Source organism: Orcinus orca, chromosome 13 (assembly GCF_937001465.1).
Source record: "Orcinus orca chromosome 13, mOrcOrc1.1, whole genome shotgun sequence".
Taxonomy (NCBI): domain Eukaryota; kingdom Metazoa; phylum Chordata; class Mammalia; order Artiodactyla; family Delphinidae; genus Orcinus; species Orcinus orca.
Genome location: NC_064571.1, coordinates 16,314,795 through 16,322,087, shown reverse-complemented (window position 1 = coordinate 16,322,087; position 7,293 = coordinate 16,314,795). Strand labels below are relative to the sequence as shown.

Sequence of the window (7,293 nt, the reverse complement as noted above, 5' to 3'; positions counted from 1 at the left end):
CAGAAGGGGAAGGATGAGAACAGCAAGAAATGGAACTTGCTGGCCTACAAGGGATACTGTTAGCAAGAAAAGAGGAGCAGAGGGCCCCAAAGATGCACTCTGTTGGCTTCATTTATTTAGGCAACTTGTGCTCTGGAATAATGTACAGCTGGGAGTTAATTGCTTCACACTTGAAATGCCAAGAAATTTTGAAAATGGGGACACTGCCTTTCCATGCACAAATCAACTTTAAAAACTTCATAGGATATTGGAAAGAACATAAGCTCAAGAGACAGCCTGAAATTCAGCTGTAGCTGCTCTACTTTCTAAACCGGTAAATTTGGGCAAGATACATAACATTTTTTTCTAATTTCAAAAATTAGCTTCAGCATGCTAATAATATGCTACCATTCATGGAGACTTATGACACCCCAGGCACTATTCTAGCATTTTAACTGTATCAGTTCATTCTTTCTTTCAGTAACCCTATAAAGTAGTTACTATTATTAACCCTATTTTACAGAAAAGGAAACTGAGTCACAATGCTTTTAGTGAACTCACCTAAGATCACACAACTAGGAAGTATCAGAGACAAAACGAAATATCAGGACCTCTGGCTCCTTTTTTTTTTTTTCTAGAAAATAAAAAAGATAATTTTACAATTCATTTAATGGCAACTGGTAATCATCAAATTAGCAATGATTATATACAAAAGTTATTACACTAGCTGTGCTGTTATTTCTTAAGGTTGATCAGATACTTAGAATCACAGACATCTCCTACATAAGATGCATCATATATGTCAAACTTGGTTATCATCAGCATTTATAGAACTAGACCTAGGGAAAGAACTAGGTCTGGGGACATATGCATGGTCTTCATATTGCAAATGTTTAGCCTGCCCTGATTATTACAAAATCAGAATAGCGAGAATACTCACAGGCTGGCTACTTTAAAACCCTTATTTTAACCACTTCAATAGTTTAAAAAGCTACACCAACAATCATGTGATACCACTGCACACATAATTGGAATGGCTAAAATCCAAAACACTAACAAAACCAAAGGCTGACTAAGATGTGGAGCAACAGGAAGTCTCATTCATTACTAGGGCAAATGCAAAATCACACTATGAATTAAAAACTTCTGTTCACATAGATCTCTACAAATGAATGTTTAGCTTAACTTTATTCATAATTGCCGAAGATTGGAAGCAATTAAAATGCCCTTCAGGGCTTCCCTGGTGGCGCAGTGGTTGAGAGTCTGCCTGCCGATGCAGGGACGCAGGTTCGTGCCCCGGTCCGGGAGGATCCCACATGCCGTGGAGCAGCCGGGCCCGTGAGCCATGGCCGCTGAGCATGCGCGTCCGGAGCCTGTGCTCCGCAGCAGGAGAGGCCACAACAGGGAGAGGCCCGCGTACCGAAAAAAAAAAAAAAATGCCCTTCAGTAAGTGGATGGAGAAACTAATTTTGGTACATTCTTTTAATGAAATATTATTCTGTGATAAAAAGAAATGAGCTATCAAGCCATAAATAAACAAAGAGGAAGTTAAACTGCTTATTGTTAAGTAGAAGAAGCCAATCTGAAAATGCTACATACTGTATGATTCCCATTATATGATATATTGAAAAATGCAAAACTACAGAGAAAATAGAAAGATCAGAGGTTGCCTGGGGCTTGAGGGGATGGGTAGAGAGACAAACTAGGCAGAACATAGAACATTTTTAGAGTGGGAAAATTATTTTGTATCATACTATAATGGTGGATAAATGGCATTATGCATGTGTCAAAACCCATAGAATGTACAAAACAAAATGTTAACCTTGATGTAAACTATGGACTTGAGTTGATAGAAGTGTCATTGCCAAGATGTAAGAAATGTACCACACTCATACAAGTTGTCCCCAAAGGAAGAACTTTGGGGGTAGGGTAGAGAGGAGATCTATGGGAACTCTGCACTTACTGTGAAATTTTCCTATTAATCTAAAACTGCTGAAAAATAAAATTAATTTCGTTTTTAATTTACTTATTAATTTTTTAATTATAAAAAAGGCTACATTGTAGAGTTTTGAGGAGTAAATGAAATAAAGTTGTGTAAAATACCCAACCCCATTCCTTGTAACAACTTCAGGGAAGGAAGTCTACAGAGATTACTGTAAATTTTTGTAATTACCTTAAAAGATAATCTCAGACTTTGAAAATTTTTCCAAAATGCACAGATTTCGCATGCCTGTGACTCAGTGAAGATGTGTTTCTTCTACCCCTAAAAGAAAATTAAAGGCAATCCCTGAAGGCATTTGATCATTAAAGCACACTTCAAATATTGAAAGGTGAAAGCTGAGAATTTTTTCTCTTCAGGTCAAGTTTATCTTCAGGATGCACTCTCACTAATTGTTTCCTCAACAGCCCAGCTGTGTTTAGTCAGGATTTCTGGATGGTGATCTTTTCTAGAGCTAACAGTACCTTATGCAAAAAAAAAAAAAAAAAAAAGTTTATTTTGCATTTAACAAGATCTTATTCCCAACAATAGCATAATCCTTGAGAGGAAAGCATTCAAGAGAGTCATCAAATGAATTCCCCTCTTTTTTCTCTTTTCAAATATGATTGTACATAAATTGAATACATGGTGTCAATCAGATCTTTACAGTGTTAAAATGGTCACTGAAATTATCTGTGTTGAAAAGATAATGAAATTAAACTCTTTAGTGTACAAACATGTAACTAAATATTGCATATAGTGTATATATGCTCAACAAAACCATCTACAAATATAGGACTATAATAATTTCACACTGAAATTTTAAACTAATTATTATTATTTCATGTTTAGATACAATTAGGATTTTTTTAAGTAAGGAAAAGAAAGACAGGCTGTTCTCCAAATACTGAAGTCTAAAGAGATTAGTGAGGAAAACAATTGGAAGCTTTAAAATTGTGTTTTATTTTTTGTCTCATCTATGAACAGCTTGCTATTTAATGAATTTCTTTTTTTCATTACAAGATTTGAAATGTTAAGAAAATAATAATAATAATAATTAGAATAATCTAATGTTATAGGTAAAATTAGCTAATCTAGGAGGCCTAGAACCAATTCTATCATTCAGCAGGGAGTTCCAGCTCGCATAGTCATGAGCAGAAGGAACTTCAAACATGATTACTGAATACTAAGATTACTCATCAGTCTCTCTCATGTGTCAGCTCTGATCTTATTCTCCTGTTTTATATTTAGAGATGAGCTCTGTTCTTTGCAGGGAGTCCTCTCTGCATATTGCAACTAAAGGAAAAATGATCACTTGTAAACTTTACAATATCCTAAAAGACTAAACAAGTCACATCCTCAGGAGGAATAAGACATAGCAAAATTCCTAACACTCAGAACAAAGAGAAAATTTCCACAAGGATTCCAATAAGAATATAGATGACTTAATTGAGTGAAAGTCATCATCAGTAAACAAGGTAAAAAAAAAAATCATAGAGCTGCTTCTCTATGGCATCAGGTCAAAGAAAAATCAGTTTAAGCAATTATACATGGAACCAGAATTATGTGGTCCTGGTGCAATTTTCTCATGGTTTAACTCAATCCATACTTTAGAATTAAGAGTATCTCAAATAGCAATCCGCCTTGTTTTTTCTTACTTTATTGTTTTTTGTTGTTTTTTTTGGTGGGGGGGGATATGTGGCGGGGGTAGAGATAGGAGACATGGGTAGTAGGGCATTTAGGACATTTTAGAATTTAACAAAAACTTTAGACCCTCTCTCTCTCTCTCTTTCTCTACATATATAGATAGATAGGTACATAATTACATAGATACATAGAAATAAAGATGGATATATATATGACGTATATCATCACACACACACATATATATGTGTAATATATATATACTATTGGGCTGCACCCCACAGGCCTATAAGGCCTGTGCTTGCCCAACTTCAAGATCAGTGAAAGAGCCCAGAGTCAGCAACAGTGACAATAATGATTTAATGGATGGGAGAGCTTACACATCTGAAGCAAGGTCCTGGAGCGACACCCCTCCTTGTACAGTGGATGGCAGGTGGCAGTCTTTGCTGGTGTGGTGGGGGAGGGGAGATTACCAGTTACAGGGAAATTGACATTAGGTGGGCTCATTAATTACCAGGGAAACCAGTAGAGGGCATGCCCCTCACAGCCCCTTGGATAAGAACTGTCAGTAGCTGGTGCCTGGGGCAAGTAAGTACACAGGAAGGTCAGGCATGTGAGTAGGGTGTAGGTGAAGCAGGCACTGGTCAGGCAGGGGATGAACAAAGAGCAAGAAAACAGCCATCTTGACTGGCCTGACCATACATATATATATATATATGTATGTATATGTATATAAAATCAGGTGTTTTTAAGTACAATTTCCATGAGTTCAGAAAGTTCTGAAATTTGTCTATGGAACCTCAAGGAGGCCACAAACCCAAATGGATGAATGTATAGTATATTCTTCAAGTATTTGTATATGCAAACCATTGTCTTTTAGTTGGAATTGTGGAATTAATGGTTTTCAGTGAGTTTTAGACTATTGTCTATCACAAAAATGGAGTCTATCATGAATGCTTAATGTGGTCTATTTCAGCCCAGGGCCCAAATGTGACAGGGAGTGCACAGCCTCATGTATCAGCAGCTAGTTAAGGCTGTGAGAAGTTCTAATTTAAAAAAGCAGGGCCTGGATAGAAGCAGAAGGTACCCTGCCATATCACAGATATGAAATGTATAATGACTTACTTCTCTTCAATTAAAAAGAGAAACTCCTCCGTAGGCTTAATGGCAGCATTTCCATCCCTTAGACTGTTGCTGGAATGCCAAAATTGTCAGTCTGTGCACATGCTGGGATGTGCCCATTATTTGTCTTCAGTCTTCTTAGGCTGTGGTCTATGGATACATTTTTCTACTTGGTAGTTTGGAAACTAGCCAAGGAGGTACTAAAAAAGCCTGCAGATTAGACTTACCTGAAAAGCTTCTAAAAATGAGTCCTGCTCCTAGATGATCTAATATGATTAGTCTGGATGAGGGTATAGGCATAGGGATTAGTAGAATTTCGGAGGGACTTTAATGTCTAACCATTATGAGCAACCATCACTGTTGTCTCAAATACATGTTTATCCAAGGGGACATGGAAAAGCCCAAGGCCCATCCCATTAATGTTAACAGTCTCTTTCAGCTTTGTTAAACAATTAAAGCATATTTTTAGTCTAAAATGTGTTTTTGTTGTTATTGGCACATGATTTATAATATATTTCCAAACCAGGTTCCTAAAGGTAGAGAAAAAATTTGTGGTATGCAAACACATTTGAGAACAAAAGATGTCTATACCCTGAGGTTTATTATTAAAACAATAGCATTGCTTAATTTTTAGAACCAACATAGGAAAGAGTACTAGAAAGTTGTAATTTACTAATTTGCATATATTAGCAGATATTTTTGGTTGTAATGAGCATAATGATCCAAAGTTATCCACAAGAATTATTTTCGTTTAAAATCCTCAGGATAATTTAAATAACCGTATTGACAATTAGTGAGTGAACTTTTACTCAACATGTAGTTGATGTTCAGCATCTGTGGCACCTAGTACTTTTTTGCTTCTACACCAGGGGTCAGGCCCAACTTCTGTTTTGGTAAGGTCCACATGCTATGATGTTTACATTTATCAAATAGTTTACATAGTTCAAATAGTTTCAAACAAACCAAAGGAAGAATAACATTTCATGACATATGAAAATTATGTAAAATTGAAATCCCAGTTCTCATAAATAAAGTTTTATCAGGACTCAGTCATGCTCATATAATATTTATGCTACTTTCACACTACATGATACTTATAATGAAGAACATATAGCCCACAAAGCCTAAAATATTTATTATCTAGACTTGAACAGAAAAAGTTTGCAGACCCTTATTCTAAATCTATCTTTGGTAATCCACTTATCTTTGCCTGGAATTGTTTTCATATGCCACGATCCTCAAATCTATTCTATTCAAGAATTCTTTCTATATTTCTCCTTATCTTCTTCCTTTTTTCTCATTCCCTTTTTTTTCTTCACTCTTCTGTTTTTTGTTTTTTTGTTTTTTTTTGCAGGGGGGTAGGTGGGTACCTCAGATGCTGAAGGATATGATGATTATGCAAATTATTCAATAGATAATCATGCTACAAGTGTTTGGTGTGTATCCTTTTTATGTGTTCCTGTAAAATCTATATTGTTTTGATTGTATTTTTATATTTATGTAAGTGATAATTATGATAATAAGTTTTCCCATGTTAGTTTGTTTTTACCGCTTACATCTAGAAGACCATTGCTCTTAATTTCATCACATTTTTTCCCATATTAGCCTTTTTTATATATTTCATTTGTTTCTGTGCACTCTCACACTGATGAGCACTAACCTGGACTGCTTCCAGCTCCCAGACGCAAATAGTACTGCAAGAACATCTTTATATGTGTTTTTATGGATTAAAGTAAAAATTTATTTGGCTTGTGTCCTCAAAACAGAAATTCTATTATCATAGAACATACCGATACTAAATTTTTTCAGGTACCACCAAATTAGTTTCAGCAATAACTACACTGGTGTGCACTCCCATCAGCAGAGTATGAAGATCTCAAGAACCCAAGGATTTACTTTCTAGAGTAAACATGAAGCACCAGTTATACTGCTTTGTGCTGAGGTACAGCCATAATGCATTGCTAATATCTCAATTTCTAGTCTTCCCAAATTGCAATTTGTATTTTAGTTCTACATCAATAGCGTGTGGTACATAATGTATATATTATGTGAATAAATGATCAAAATCTGACCTTCCTAATATGTAAAATGAAATTGTATTTCATTACCTACCTAAGAGTTTAAAGTTTAATAAACAATGGATGGGCAGAATAATGCCCCAAAGATGTGTGCATACTAATCCTAGGAACCTATAAATATGTTATGTTATGTAACAAAGCAGAAGTAAGGTTGCTGATGGAATTAAGACTGTTAGTTATCTGATCTTAAATTATGAATAGTATCGTAGTTTATCTGGGTGGGTCCAATGTAATCACGATGGTCTTTAAATGTAGAAGATGAAGATAGAAAAGTCAGTTAGACTCAAAGAAGGAACTGTAATGATGGGGTTAGTATCAGAGTGACGCAAAGTAGGAACGATTTAACTGGCCGTTGCTGGCTTTGAAAATTAAGAAAGAGATCTATGAGCCAAGCAATAAAATCAGCCTCTAGAAGCCTGAAAGGGTAAGAAAACTATATTGCCTGTTGTAGGATGAATACTGGTTTCCTCAACTATTCATGCCTTAATCTAT

The 7,293-nt window shown here is 35.5% G+C and overlaps 1 non-coding gene across 1 annotated transcript; it reads right to left on the bottom strand.

Moving 5' to 3' along the window:
• Positions 1–789: 789 nt before the first annotated feature.
• On the bottom strand, positions 790–921 carry LOC117201999 (small nucleolar RNA SNORA72). The gene has a single exon (XR_004484155.1). It is a non-coding gene; the product is annotated as a small nucleolar RNA SNORA72 (small nucleolar RNA).
• Positions 922–7,293: the final 6,372 nt, after the last annotated feature.